The sequence below is a fragment of the Salmo trutta genome, chromosome 16 (genome assembly GCF_901001165.1).
Source record: "Salmo trutta chromosome 16, fSalTru1.1, whole genome shotgun sequence".
Classification (NCBI taxonomy): domain Eukaryota; kingdom Metazoa; phylum Chordata; class Actinopteri; order Salmoniformes; family Salmonidae; genus Salmo; species Salmo trutta.
This window is the reverse complement of record NC_042972.1, coordinates 47,639,491-47,655,081: the sequence shown is the minus strand read 5'-3', so window position 1 is coordinate 47,655,081 and position 15,591 is coordinate 47,639,491. Positions and strand designations below refer to the sequence as shown.

Here is a 15,591-nt window from a genome sequence, read left to right as displayed (position 1 = left end):
TTTTTTACATCAAATATTTTCTGGGTAACAATTAAATACCTTACTATAATAGATTCCCATTAAAATGGGCAAAGTAGCTTTTTAGCGAAAAACTATTTCTCAAGCAATAACTTAGCTAGGACTGTCTGGAGTGGTCTAATTGGGGAGGGGGAAACGGAATACTAGCTGTTATTGGAACACTTTTTGTTATTGGTCTAATAAGCAATTGACCGCATGTTGATGTCACCATGGAAAGCCAAAACATGCCCATGCAAACCTGCAACTATCAGAAGTAACACCAATCAAATTGTTTCACACTTTCACAGTGTTAGTTTCATCAGCAGTACAATATAATATAAAACACAGGAAAAAAATATGTTTCCCCATATACCCAAGCTCTTTCCTCAAATAACAAGCATGACTCCAGTAGAGCCAATCTGTTGCATTGCACTGATTAGCTAATGCAGTTAAACACTACTTACCACAGAGATTGCCCTCCGTTATGATCTATTCTTTACCAAAATGGCATATTAGAACAGCAAATGTAAATTTGGACTAAATCCTTTGTCTGTTTAAGTATGAATGAGATAAGTCCATTTAAACAATAGCAACAGGTGGCATTTACTGTTCATACTATCCCAAAGCCTTGTTAGGCAGGTTTCCATTGACCCAGGTTTATTCCACAAAAGTAATGTTGCAACAAAAATAATGTTTCTTTGCCGGACAAGGATTGTCCCGACTTTAATGAATGCCTGAATTGCTTTGTCTTGTTTTTCTGGTTGGCTGGATGCAAATTTCACGTCTTGTTTTTCCTGGTTGGCTGGATGCAAATTTCACGATCCAATTATTTCAGATCTACAGGAGTACAGGAGTGCACGTTTCTGTGCAAGACTGTGGCGATACGTTGGCACATGAGAATTATGCTTACTTGAGATATGAAACAGGCTGTTGCCAATTTATTAATACACCATTTATTGGGGGGGTGACGTCATTACGTCCAGCTATTTTTAACGTCACAAGACAGTTCAATGGAAATACACTGTAGCATGCAAAAAATAACTGGAGAAGTTAATGGAAACATAGTAAATGATGTGTGCAGAGAGAGGTTTCTACCTAAATTAGGGATATATGAGATACTGATTCGGAGGAAACACACCATGTGGTTTTATCAAGACTGGGCCCCCTAACCCACTGACAGAAATAAAAACTCAGCCTCACTCACTTACTTAGACACACCTGCAGTCAATTCACACAAAACCACTCCCCTGGCCCTAGCAAAACCGAGCAGTAAACACTGGAAAGTGATAGGTGGCAGGCTAACTTACAATCCAATCCAATGTAGCGCCATAAAAATGGCTCCAGCCAGGAGTTTTGGTATTTACTCCAAGAATCTGGAGTTGGAAAAATAATGAGGTCAAAGGGTCTCCACTGCTCTGCAGGTGGTCTCACGGTTAGATCAGTAGAAATGGGCAGAAGAGTTACCCGCAAGCTGACAAATGATGCTGGGTCTTGACCAGTTTGGCAAGGCTTTTACTCAACATTTTCCATGTCTGGGGGAGAGAACATTAAGAAATAGACTATTGCTGTGTTCTGGCTGTCCACCAGTATGCCAAGGACTGACACAAAGATGTTCAGAAACCCATTAAATATTCGGGCAAATCTCCAAAATGGAAGTTCATGGCCAAGCAGTCAAGTTTAATATTGTAGACATGTAAAATGTATTTTATCATTTAAAAAACTGCACCAAAACATTCAGCTGATTGCTGATGAATCTTAGGGTGTAATATAATTGTGAATTGAGCTGGGGAAATCAACTACAATTCTGCTATGATAAATGAGAATCCCTGAAAGCACACATTCAATTGAAATGATAAAGTCTTCTGTTTCCAGCTGCTGTGCTTCAGTAACATTAACCAACTCTAACCAACATAAATTAATACAGGGGAGAACGACTTCCCCCTCTCATTGAAGCCCCGAAGTTCAAGGCCGACGTGGTACTGCAGGCACAGTTTTCAGAAAACATGATCCCCCATTATAGTGAATGGGAAAATGACTATCTTCGTGGTCAATCTCTGAGTAAATAAAAAAACAATTTTGAAGACAGTCATGGCACCAATAATTGCATCTATTACACCAGATGTATGAACCGATTATTTTAAAAGCTCACACAGGAGTTATAAGGATCATTTAGTTGCTAATGGCAGCCTGCAGTACCTTGGTCAGCCTGCAAAGTTAATGTTAATTTTTGTATATTTTTTTTTTACCACCTTTTTCTCCACAATTTCATGATTCCAATTCCAATCCAATTATAATCTTGTCTCATCGCTGCAACTCCCCAACGGGCTCGGGAGAGGAAAAGGTCGAGTCATGTGCTCCCTGAAATATGACCCGCCAAGCCGCGCTGCTTTTTAACACCTGCCACTTAAACCGGAAGCCAGCTGCACCAACATGTCGGCGGAAACACCGATCAACTGACGACTGGCCAAACCCTCCCCTAACCCGGACGAAGCTGGGCCAATTGTGCGCCCCCCTATGGGACTCCCGATCATGGCCAGTTGTGACTAGAGGTCGACCGATTATGATTTTTCAACTCCGATGCCGATTATTGGGGGCCCAAAACAGCCGATACCGATTAATCGGACGATTTTTTTGCTTTTTTTTATCTGTAATAATGACAAATACAACAATACTGAATGAACACTTATTTTAACTTAATATAATACATCAATATAAAATCAATTTAGCCTCAAATAAATAATGAAACATGTTCAATTTGGTTTAAATAATGCAAAACCAGAGAAGAAAGAAGAAAGTAAAAGTGCAATATGTGCCATGTAAAAAAGCTAATGTTTAAGTTCCTTGCTCAAAACATGAGAACATATGAAAGCTGGTGGTTCCTTTTAACATGAGTCTTCAATATTCCCAGGTAAGAAGTTTTAGGTTGTAGTTATTATAGGAATTATAGGACTATTTCTCTCTATACTATTTGTATTTCATATACCATTGACTATTGAATGTTCTTATAGGCACTTTAGTATTGTCAGAGTAACAGCATAGCTTCCGGCCCTCTCCTCGCTCCTACCTGGGCTCGAACCAGGAACACATCGACAACAGCCACCCTCGAAGCAGCGTTACCCATGTAGAGCAAGGGGGAAAACTACTCCAAATCTCAGAGCGAGTGACGTTTGAAATGCTATTAGCGCGCACCCGGCTAACTAGCTAGCCATTTCACATCGGTTAAACCAGACTAATCTTGAGAGTTGACAGGCTTGAAGTCATAAACAGCGCAATGCATTGCGAATGGCTGCTGGCAAACACACGAAAGTGCTGTTTGAATGAACGCTTACGAGCCTGCTGCTGCCTAACATGGCTCAGTCAGACTTAATTATAACATAATAACACACAGAAATACGAGCCTTAGGTCATTAATATGGTCGAATCCGGAAACTATCATCTCGAAAACAAAACATTTTTCCTGTCAGTGAAATACGGAACCGTTCCGTATTTTATCTAATGGGTGGCATCCCTAAGTCTAAATATTCCTGTTACATTGCACAACCTTCAATGTTATGTCATAATTACGTAAAATTCTGGCAAATTTCCGATTGTTATGAAAACTTGAAATCGGCCCTAATTAATCGGCCATTCCATTCAGGCTGTAGTGACACGGCAAAACTGCGATGCAGTGCCTTAGACTGCTTCGCCACTCGGGAGGCCAGCCTTCCGATACACAATGAGTGGGGACAGCGCTGAGCTAGCCTGCAACGTCACTTCCTGGACTAGCTCAAACTGCGCATGTTATGTCTTCATGAGACGCCATCTTAGCAAGATAAAACCAACTTCCAATGCGCTATTGATTCTTCACCCTGGGAGGTTGGTGGCTCATGGTAATGGCTGGGGTGGAATGAGTGGAATGGTATCAAATACATCTAACACATGGTTACCATTCCATTTACTTCCTTCCAGATATTATTATGAGCTGCCCTCCCCTCAGCAGCCTCCACTGGTCTTCACATAGGAATGAATGTTTTCACGTAATCGATGGATTTGTACATTCATATACAGTCATTGGGACAATAGCACACAGCAATCACTGCACCTTCAAACTGAGAGAAGATGAAGATTTTACACATGGCAACCCATCCAACTATTAAGCATGCCCTCCTTGATTCATTATTCTAATTATGGTTGATACGTGCTCTGACTCTAGGCATGGCTGAGCCAGTAAACAGGCTCTTGCTATGCAGAGCAGTACACTTTCGGATGCTGGTGTATAGCTTATCACACCCAGTGATCCTACATCTAGCATGTATCTCCATCATAAGCTGAGAGTCCCAGGCAGCCAGGCGTCTGCTCTGCTTACAGCCCCCAGCAGAGCTCCACGCTGTGTAATGAGGTCCCAGAGGACCGCTGCCCTCACACCAGGCTCTGTCTTAGGGACAGACATTACAACGTTTCCCCCTACAGATGCCGGCTGGGGCTTTTATTAGGGACATATCTCATTTCAAACAAAACAGGAATTACATTTTAATATTATGGGAAGCTGCAAAATGGTGAGCACACGCGGATTAGGCAATTATGGTGGAGCACCTGGTGCTTGTGTTTGTGTACACTTGGATGTATGGGGTCACTGTGCATACAGTTGATGTTTGTTGGCGTCTGTCTACCCACCAGATTCATTCAACAACAACGCCATATGGTTGTGTGTACAACATGCACCTATTTTCATTGCCCATACAATACAGTTGGTACGAGGAAAGTTATACTCTATTACATAGCAACGCATGTAGTAGATGTTAAGCATGAGCCTCATGTATCCTTTGTGTAGTCAATATTCTCCTAAATTACACTCCCCATTATCCTTAGTGGTTTACATGACATTTACCCATCAACTGAGAGGGAAGGAAGGGGGAACTTTCTGCTACCTCATCGTATCATGCTACTTGAGACAATGGCTCTTTTCCTTGTCCAGATCTGCCTGTCCCCAAGCCTGTCTGTCACATCTGTCCTGTCCTCCTCCGTCCTGTCTGCTCTTCTACACCTCGTCCCTAGGGGTGCCTTGTAACCTTGCCCATGCAACCACCACAATACCCTCTGCGGGAATACAGCCGAGGAGACTGTGATCCCCCTCTATTCCATTCAGGACATTTGTCACGTTTATGTCTTTGCTCTTTGTTCAGTATTTTTCAATACTCACGAGTTATCTGGAATGAGACTACAATTAAACTGGGAATAATGGTGATATTCTGCTGGCTTTCATTCGGGTTCATACAGATGTAGGATCATAATTTGAGCCAGTTTGCTACAGCAGGAAAATAATCCTGCAGCAACAGGAAATGTGAATTATTATGTGGATTATAATTCATGGAGATTTCTTGTAGTTCATGCAAACCAAGTCTGACATTTTAAAGTGGAAATTACACACTTTAAAAGCCGTTTGAAACCTTGAATACACTACAAGTTTGCATTTCTCAGCAACAAAAGAGTGATCAAATGAAGATCCTACCTCTGTAACTACTTACTCTTTATGCTAAGGCTGTCGGGTTTTGCTGTACCTTTGCGGACCTTATGGGTACTCTGGCCTTTTCATTGTGTGTTTTTTAACATATACTGTATTAGATTCACTTGTGAAAATTCAGACGACCACAAAACAAAAAGCACTATAAATCTGAATGATAATAGGCGTGCAGGGCTAGAGTGGCTCAGGGCTAGATTGTAAACCCTGCTCTTTCAGAAAGGCAATGCACAGTTGGCTCAAACGGCATCCAATAAAACCTAATCCTATTGGTTGTGGTTCTCATTCCTATGAAAACATTGCAGGATGAAAAATGCAAACATGATTTTGTGGATTTGTTTTTCATAAAACTGTACAAAATTGTATTTGAAGCTGCCATTTTCACCATGTATTGAGGCAGAACAAGTAAGATGCTGCCTGTTTCATTGAGAAAAGGGGAAAGACGATTTATTTCTCATGGAAAAGCCTTTCACAAATAGCCTAAGGCACCATAAAGGGGAGACATGTCTAATATGGAGCTGTGAATGCCTCTGCCAGGACATAACAATAACCACAAACTGCCTCTCTCTGAAAGAACACATGACAACATCTGAGATATGACAAGCTTGTAAGCCTATAGCCACGAGCAAAAGATAATCCGGACTGCAATAAACCAAGTGCACTGAATGGGACAGGGCTTCACTCTCTGCAATGGCATATCCTTTAGTCATGTCACATGGAGAATGATAGCCCCAGCCAATGCCTTAAGCATGGAAGTGTACAGGGGACCTTGCCAGTGAGAGAGACCAGCCTCCTATCTCCCTCTCACTGGGTTGTTCCGGGAAAGGAACCCCTGAACATGTGCGATAACATTGACCTCATTGCAGGTTTGTCCTTCAGTGTTAGGTTTGAAGATGAATTGTCCGTGCAGAGCAGACTGCCATTGATCATGTTCACCCAGTGTCCCCAACAATACAGCAGCCTGTTAAAGGTGATCGCCAACTCTTATCATTGCATCTTCATCATCCCCCACCTGTCACGGGTGTCGTAGGGATTGGACCAAAACACAGCGGGAACTTGTAAACTCATCTTGTTATTTTATTAAAGAAGGAAAACAAAAGAAACACGCAACGAGGAGCAGCTGCTTCCAATTGAAGGTCCACCCAATAAACACCACATAGAAATAGACATACTAGAACTAACATAGAAATAGACTAACATAGAACATAGCCCAACAAACCCCGAAACACTCTAAACAAACACCCCCTGCCACGCCCTGACCAAACTACAATAACAAACAACCTCTTTTACTGGTCAGGACGTGACAGTACCCCCCCCCCCCAAAGGTGCAGACCCCGGAAGCTCCTCACACAAAAATTAAACACAAAAAATAAACCCCAAAACAAAAATAATCCTAACTAAAGGGAGGGAAGGGAGGGTGGCCACCATCACCGACGGTTCTTGTGCTACACCCTCCCCCCCTCCCCAACCTCCTACTACGGAGGTGGCTCAGGCTCTGGCCTTACTCCCCAACCTAACCTGTCCACCCCCGCTAAATGCTTATTATATTTTACCCCTCCCGAAGTCTCTGTGCTATGGCGCATCGCTGAAGACCTCGGGCTGATGCGCGTCGCTGGAGACCTCGGGCTGATGCGCGTTGCTGGAGACCTCGGGCTGATGCGCGTCGCTGGAGACCTCGGACTGAAGGGCGACTGTGGGAGCTCCGGACGCGAGGGCGACTCTGGGAGCTCCGGACTGGAGGGCGACTCTGGGAGCTCCGGACTGGAGGGCGACTCTGGGAGCTCCGGACTGGAGGGCGACTCTGGGAGCTCCGGACTGGAGGGCGACTCTGGGAGCTCCGGTTCCGGACTGTAGGGCGACTCTGGGAGCTCCGGTTCCGGACTGTAGGGCGACTCTGGGAGCTCCGGTTCCGGACTGTAGGGCGACTCTGGGAGCTCCGGTTCCGGACTGTAGAGCGACTCTGGGAGCTCCGGTTAAAGACTGTAGGGCGACTCTGGGAGCTCCGGTTAAAGACTGTAGGGCGACTCTGGCTGCGCCGGTTCCGGACTTTGGGCCGTCTCTGCTGGCTCCGGACTGTGGGCCGTCTCTGGACTGTGGGCCGTCGCTGTCGGCTCCGGACTGTGGGCCGTCTCTGCTGGCTCCGGACTGTGGGCCGTCTCTGCTGGCTCCGGACTGTGGGCCGTCTCTGCTGGCTCCGGACTGTGGGCCGTCTCTGCAGGCTCCGAACTGTGGGCCATCTCCAAATGGGGTACTGTCGCCGGAAGCTCTGGACGGGGCACTGTTGCCGGACACTCTGGATGGGGCAGTGTTGCCGGAAACTCTGGACGGGGCACTGTTGCCGGACACTCTGGACGGGGCACTGTTGCCGGACACTCTGGACGGGGCACTGTTGCCGGACACTCTGGACGGGGCACTGTTGCCGGACACTCTGGACGGGGCACTCTTGCCGGACACTCTGGACGGGGCACTGTTGCCAGACACTCTGAACGGGGCACTGTTGCCAGAAGCTCTGAACGGGGACTGCGCACTGAAGGCCTGATGCCTGGGGCTGGCTTAGGAGGCGCCAGACTAGGGACACGCACCACAGGGCTAGTGCGAGGAGCAGGAGCAGGACGAGCTGGACTGGGCTGACGCACTGGAGGCCTGTTGCGTGCGGCTGGTACTGGAGGTACCAGACTGGAGACACGCACCCCAAGGCTAGTGCGAGGAGCGGGAACAGGACGTACTGGACTGGGCTGACGCACTGGAGGCCTGGTGCGTGGTGCTGGCTTTGGAGGCGCCAGCCTAGAGACACGCACCTCAGGGCTAGTGCGAGGAGCAGGAACTGGATACACCGGGCCATGAGTAGGCACTGGAGGTCTGGAGCGCACCTCCTGCACAACCCGTCCTGGCTGGATGGCAATAGTAGCCCTGCACGAGCGGAGTGCTGGCACAGAGCGAACTGAGCTGTGCAGAGGCCTGATGGCTGCCGTGCGTAAAGCAGACGTAGGGTAGCCTGGACCTAGGAGGCGCACTGGTGGCCAGATGTACTGCGCAGGCATCCTCCTTCCAGGCTGGATGCCCACTCTAGCACGGAACTTGCGAGGGGCTGGGATCGCTCGCACCGGACTGTGCGTGCGCATGGGCGAGATCGTGCGCACTTCCGCATACACCGGCGCTCTCCACTCCACACGCTCCCCATAATAAGCACGGGGAGTTGGCTTAGGGCTCACCCTTGGCCCAGCCAAACTACCCGTGTGCCCCCCCCAAAATAAATTATTGGGGGTGCCTCTCAGGCTTCCTTGCTAGCCGTGTCCCAGCATAGCGTTCTCTGTCCTCTCCAGCCTTCCTCCATGGTCCTTCTCCCGCTAGTATCTGCTCCCATGTCCATGATTCCTTATAGCTCTGCTGCTGCTCCTTCCTCCGCTGCTTGGTCCGTTGGTGGTGGGTAGTTCTGTCACGGGTGTCGTAGGGATTGGACCAAGACGCAGCGGGAACGTGTAAAGTCATCTTCTTATTTTATTAAAGAAGGAAAACAAAAGAAACACGTATACAAAAACAACAAACGACACTAAACAGTTCTGTCAGGTGCACGAACACAAAACAGGAAATAACTACCCACAAATCCCATAGAAAAAACACCCCTCTTAAATAGGACCTTCAATTAGAAGCAACAAGGAGCAGCTGCTTCCAACTGAAGGTCCACCCAATAAACACCACATAGAAATATACATACTAGAACTAACATAGAAATAGACTAACATAGAACATAGCCCAACAAACTCTGAAACACTCTAAACAAACACCCCCTGCCACGCCCTGACCAAACTACAATAACAAACAACCTCTTTTACTGGTCAGGACGTGACACCACCCAACCCCTCCAAGGCTGAATGGACAGAATCATTCCTTTGCCGCCATCTCTACCCGAGTCTATTTTAAAAGTATCATAACAAGAACGGATACTGTATCCACATTTCCAGAAAAGCAGGCAGGGATTATGGAGAACGATAAATGAATATTTCATGTAACCAAACATATTTCCAGAACATACAGGGCAGAATGCTTCTTCCTCCTGTCACCAGCAGTAAACATGAAAGAGGAGGGCTCAGGCAGAGCTGCAGCACTGGGAACACTGCCTGCACTAAAGGGAGCAGGAGTTGTCACTGTAATAGCTTGTACTGACGGAAGTTCAATTAAGCCTGGGTACTTGCTAGGCTCCACCACACCTTCCACTGTCGATACGATACAGAGTCTGCTGTCTGGAGTACAGCTAGGCGTGTCACAATGTTTCATATAATCAGTGTTTATGATATCGATATCTGTTCCTGGGTCAGTATAATTGCTCTCTCTGTCACAGTCCAGGGAGGGTCAAGAAAGGCTAATCTGTGTTATCTATCGCCAGTGTTTTAGAGATGAAGGGATAAAGGGGCATCATCAATGGGCAATTACATCTGTACAGCAATTCATCTCTGCTTCCTGTTGTCAAGCTCATCTCTAATCTCTAATAGTAGCCTGTGTGTGTAATACGGATTCCATCAGTCAGGAGGGTACCGGTAGAATAATGGAGTGTCTCTCTATCGCTCTCTCTCTCCCTCTTCCTCCCCTCCCTCTCTCTCCCTCCCTCTTCTTCCATCTCCCTGTCTCTCCCTGTCTCTCTCTCTTTCTCATTCTCTCTCACACACACACACACACACACACACACACGCACACGCACACGCACACGCACACACACACACACAGTGTGTCTCTCACAGCTTCAAAAGTCATGCTGTCTCAGGAGGCATTGCTTATGTGTATTAGGGATTGCATGTAAATGAAAAGGCAATGCAGCAAATGTAGTTACAGGCACAGGTGTGTGTTTGTATGACTGACTGTATTCTGGTCTGTGTATGGCAGAGAGAGTAAGGGAATGAAATGGATGTTGTCTGAGTTTTTTAGAGTGTACTGTTCAGTCTTCAAACTACGTTGAATGTCCATGCTAGTAGCTTTACTACCCCGACACAATCTGGTATTTTTCATGCACTTTCTTTACCTAAAAACAAAATAGGCATGAAATCTGTTCCGCTTGAAGTGGAGTTAAGTGGTGAGAGATGTTGCCATGGCTGACCTGGACCTGAAGGGAGTTGGTGGTGGAGCCCTTCCTTGTCCAATTACACTGGACTTCATTCAAGTTGTTCGGTGAGAAGTATTCGACCTACATTTAGGCACAAAGCACAAGTGGCCTGAATACTGAGAGGCTTGGGACGACGCGCGATCCCCGATGCCATGAGAGGCTCCATCTTTAGCGTGGAATAATAACGAGCTACCTGGTTCAGCACGACATCCCTACAGGATATCACACTTCAGGTGGTATAAACTCTTTGTACATACATACTGCAGGATCTAGGTATAGGCCCATCAATCCACATTGGATGTGCCTGGCTACCTTTACCTGAGAAAGGGGTAAAAATAACTTGCGATTTTTTTTCTTCTTCTTGGGGAATAGGCTGATTTGTCCAGAAATGGAAGTGTGACCTTCACAAGGTCCCTCTAATTGATGTGGCTTGGCAAGTGTTGCTGCACACAAGCACAAGATGAAGAAGAATGGAAGCATATCAAAACAGGTTTTCCTCTTAGGTTCTCCAAGCACGTAATCCCCAAGAGGCACTGTACTGTGTGTTGGGAAACAACCGACCAAAATGTTTACTACTTAGTTGTTTTAATGACTAAAAGCACATTCTGAGAGGAACCACTGAGGCAAAACAATGCGTGCTTCATTATGCTGTACATACTGGTATCTTTAGACTCGCACAAAAACGAATCATAACCACCGGGTTCAATCTTGCTCAAAATCAATTATGAAATGTAGAGGCTCCAATAAAAGCAATCTGCTGCTTCAAATGTGACCTACATTGGACTCGTTAAAGGCAAATCGCTCATCATATTGTGAGGCCATGTGCTCTCCACAAACAACACTTGCCTCATAATCCATAGCAATGCATATGACGGAGATGAATTTCCTTGATGGAGAAAAGTAGCTCACAGTGGCAGATGACATTAGGGGCAGCGGTCAGTTTCTCCCCATGCCCCCAATAACAAATGAGGTATAAGGTGTCCATTGGGTTTCCCGAAATTGTCTGGGCTACCATTCCAAGATGTGAAAAAAAAAACTGGAAATTCTGCACTATTGACTCAGCATCCCTGCCAACAATAGTATTGTTATGCAACATAAAACACTATGCATGCTGTGTGATCAATGGATATTGTTTTAAGAAAGCCATGTAGATGTAAGTGAAACCAACATTGTTTATAATGGCATTACAATGGCAATAGAGACATCCATTCTAGGCTACAGCTAGTGGTATTAGCATATGAGTGATTTTTATATTCACTCTGACATGGTCTATTTTATTCTACAAGTCATTCTTCTATGATAGCCTATAGCGAATTGCCTATCTTAGTAGCCTACTTGATACACCGGCTATGATTATTTATGCTTGCCAACTTTGGAGCAAAGTATCACAAAATGACGAACTAATGAACAAGAACAGATTAGGGAGAAAAACATTTATGCATTTACCGTAAATATATACAAAGATAGATTTGCGAAAGTAAATACACTTACTTTTTTTAAGAGCAGTTCCTATAGTTCAAGCAGTTTGCAGAGGTTGAATTTCGTTCACAGCCGCCTGAGATACTTATCGCTACTGAATCTCAAAACGTGCGCAATTGGTCAGACGGAACTAGAATGACACGAGAACGCTTCCCTCACCGTAGATGCTATCGCTCCCCCTGAAAAAAAGAAAAAACGACAAGTAATAGGTTTTCTTTTACAAAGACATTCAGAGAAAGGGACCCTATCGCTGTCAATAGCTTTTAGAAATCCATGGCAACCGAGAAAACCCTCCACAACTTCTCAACGGTGTGACCGGGTTAAAACGACCTCAATGACAGCAACGTTATTGCGCGAGCAAAATGGGCAGGCAGGTTTCGGGGGGGGGGACGACGACAGCCACCTCGAATGAAGACATACAGTATATTGAATGGGAGGAAAATTGAATTGAAATTGTGAGTGCAAATCTGAGGAAAGGGGAATTAGAATTGTGAATGTAATCAAACAACTTCACAGAATATGGCAGATAGATTATCCAAGGGCATGGGTGGTATAGGTTTGTATAGGAACCACATAATGCAGGTAGGCTATTAATGAGCCACACAATACAAATAATAAAAAAAAAAAATACATTCACATAATTTGTGTCGATATGTCAACAGCTAATTCCCAATGTATGAGAACCTAACGGTCATATTAGGGAGGGAGACGCCATACTACTCCCTGTGGGGAGGGATTGTTTCACAACCTCAGACAGCAGCAGCAACATCATTAAAGCACTTGCTCAATCTCTGTGCCACTGATCAGCTGTGTGGGGTGGGGGAGGTCAGGTAGCGATCAAATTAGCTTTTCAACCTCCGCCATATTACTGGGTGCTAATTTGGATTTTCAGGAGACACCTGCCATCTAAGCTCTGCTCAGTGATGAGTAACATGCTGTAACAAATGAGAAATGCATGCTGTCAACTAGGTTATAAGGGCAATAGTTGGATACAGTTATTCTGGGTAGCTGTTGTGGTCTGGACAGGGTCAATTATTGCAGGAAAAACTATGTTTATGGCTGAGAGTGATGTAATTGGATGACAACCCTGCCCCATGACCTAGGAACTGGGGTTTCTTGTAAAATGTAACAGGCTACTTCCAAAACAATTCTATACATCCCTTTCCACATTTAATAGATTTCACCATGTTCTCTCAAGTGCTTAACCTGATACGTCTGAGAGAGGGAATGAACAGACTGAATAGAATCCAACCTAATCTAATTCAGGCCATTTTAATCACATTGACTGGATTACACGATGAATTCAAGGAGCACTGTGTGTAATAGGATCTTTATATGAGGCACACTCCACATTACAAAGAGCGCTCCATCAAATACTGTACAATTTGATTTGTTGTCAGACTGAGAACACCTGTTTCAGTATTTGATGAGCAGAGAGTACTCGACAATGTCATGGGGCAGAGTATCTCTAACCACTGCAGTACAATTACTGTACCATCCCACCTAAGCATACAGAGTGTTATCAACTTTGCCCACTTTGAGGATAACACAGTGCCACCAACGCAGCCCGTTAGCATGGAGTGTGGGCTCTCCTTCTTCGTGACCGACGTGAGTAAGACATTTAATGTGTTAACCCTCGCAAGGCTGCCGGCCCCTGACGGCAACCCTAGCCGCGTCCTCAGAGCATGCACAGACCAGCTGGCTGGTGTGTTTACGGACATATTCAATCAATCCCTATCCCAGTCTGCTGTCCCCACATGCTTCAAGATGGCCACCATTGTTCCTGTACCCAAGAAGGCAAAGGTAACTGAACTGAATGACTATCGCCACGTAGCACTCACTTCTGTCATCATGAAGTGCTTTGAGAGACTAGTCAACGATCATATCACCTCCACCTTACCTGTCACCCTAGACCCACTGCAATATGCATACCGCCCCAATAGGTCCAAGGACGATGCAATCGCCATCACACTGAACACTGCCCTATCCCATCTGGACAATATGTAAGAATGCTGTTCATTGACTACAGCTCAGCATTCAACACCATAGTACCCTCCAAGCTCATCATTAAGCTCGAGGCCCTGGGTCTGAACCCCGCCCTGTGCGATTGGGTCCTGGACTTCCTGACGGGCCGCCCCCAGATGGTGAAGGTAGGAAACAACATCTCCACTTCACTGATCCCCACAAGGGTGCATGCTCAGACCCTCTTGTACTCCCTGTTCACCCATGACTGTGTGATAATGCACGCCTCCAACTCGATCATCAAATTTGCAGACGAGACGACAGTAGTTGGCTTGATCACCAACAACGACGAGACAGCCTATAGGGAGGAGGTGAGGGCACTCGGAGTATGGTGTCAAGAAAACAACCTCTCACTCAACGTCAACAAAACAAAGGAGATGATCGTAGACTTCAGGAAAGAGCAGAGGGAGCACCCCCCCCCCCCATACACATCGACGGGACAGCAGCGGAGAAGGTGGAAAGTTATAAGTTCCTTGGTGTACACATCACGAACAAACTGAAATGGTCCACCACACAGACACTGTGGTGAAGAATGCATAACAGCACCTCTTCAATCTCAGGAGGCTGAAGATATTTGGCTTGTCATTTGAAACCCTCACAAACCTTTACAGATGCACAATTGAGAGCATCCTGTCGGGCTGCATCACCGCCTGGTACGGCAACTGCACCACGCACAACCACGGGGCTCTCCAAAGGATGGTGCGGTCTGCACAACGGTTCACCGGGGGCAAATTACCTGCCCTCCAGGACACCTACAGCACCCGATGTCACAGGAAGGCCAAAAAGATCATCAAGGACAACAACCGCCCGAGCCACTGCCTGTTCACCCCGCTACCATCCAAAAGGAGAGGTCAGTACAGGTGCATCAAAGCTGGGACCGAGAGACTGAAAAATAGCTTCTATCTCAAGGCCATCAGACTGTAAAACAGCCATCACTAACACAGAGAGGCTGCTGCCTACATACAGACTTGAAATCATTGGCCACTCTAACAAATGGATCCCTAGTCACTTTAATAATGATGTTTACATATCTTGCATTACTCATCCAATATGTACAGTTGAAGTCGGAAGTTTACGTACACCTTAACCAAGTTTTTCACAATTTCTGAATTTAATCCCAGTAAAAATTCCCTGTTTTAGGTCAGTTAGGATCACCACTTTATTTTAAGAATGTGAAATGTCAGAATAAAAGTAGAGAGAAGGATTTATTTCAGCTTTTATTTCTTTCATCACATTCCCAGTGGGTCAGAAGTTTACATACACTCAATTAGTATTTGGTAGAATTTCTTTGAAATTGTTTAACTTGGGTGAAACGTTTCGGGTAGCCTTCCACAAGCTTCCCACAATAAGTCGGGTGAATTTTGGCCCATTCCTCCTGACAGAGCTGGTGCAACTGAGTCAGATTTGTAGGCCTCCTTGCTCGTACATGCTTTTTCAGTTCTGCCCACAATTTTTTTTATGGCGGTTTAGGAGCAGTGGCTTCTTCCTTGCTGAGCGGCCT

At 45.7% G+C, this 15,591-nt stretch overlaps 1 protein-coding gene across 1 annotated transcript in view; it reads right to left on the bottom strand.

The window, feature by feature from the left end:
• The window catches only part of chl1b (cell adhesion molecule L1-like b), a 79,034-nt gene extending 66,639 nt beyond the window's left edge, over window positions 1-12,395 (bottom strand). Inside the window, exon 1 of the mRNA XM_029694662.1 lies at window positions 12,081-12,395. The gene's annotated coding sequence lies outside the window, so the exon portion shown is untranslated. The remainder of the gene's footprint in view (window positions 1-12,080) is intronic.
• Between the last annotated feature and the right edge of the window lie 3,196 nt (window positions 12,396-15,591).